We start from the raw sequence: 800 nt of genomic DNA on the forward strand, positions 1-800 counted from the left end.
CGATATCGTATAGATCTCTACTTGGAAAATTCTCAGTATGCACCATAGCATTACTGTAAAGGTTATTAAAGCAGTGGTGGAAGAAGTACTCATATTTTTTAATTAAGTTAAGTTTAATAAAGTAAATTCCTGCATTAAATTTTTACTGAATTAAAGGCACGAAGTTTTATCAGCAAAATATGTATTTGTGGGGCAGAATTGTCCCTTTCAGAGAATATTATTATATATTATATTGTGGAGAATTATCACAAATACACTATTTAAGCAGCATGTTAATGTTACAGCGGGTCAATGTTGAAGTTGATCCCATGTTTAGTATGTAGAATATTCATCTAAAAAAATATTGTATTATTAAATATTTGCCTCTGAAATGTATTGGAGTATAAAATAGCATAGAATTGAAATACTTAAGTAAAGTACAAGTAACTCAAAATTGTACTTCAGTACAGTACTTGAGTAGTACTTCGTTACTTTCCTCTACTAGATTAAAGTGACATCAAACATGAGATATTTCTATGTAGGAGAAAATGTGAAAATACAATGTTTTTGCTGATGGATGTCCTTCTGATGTTCCACTGAATTATAAACAGTAAACGCCACAGACTGTCTATGATACATACGAACAGCTCGCGGCGGATCACTTTCATTACTGGGACCAAAATAAGACAGCAGCTCAGGTCCAGCAGTGATTCCTGAGCTGGTGGGGCACTCCTCAGCAAGATGGCTGCATTGCTGCGCGCAATAGTGGCATCCTGGTGAAATGACGCAAGCCACAGTTTACGTTCAGTCCTCGAGGCTCT

Source organism: Enoplosus armatus, chromosome 7 (assembly GCF_043641665.1).
Source record: "Enoplosus armatus isolate fEnoArm2 chromosome 7, fEnoArm2.hap1, whole genome shotgun sequence".
Lineage (NCBI taxonomy): Eukaryota > Metazoa > Chordata > Actinopteri > Centrarchiformes > Enoplosidae > Enoplosus > Enoplosus armatus.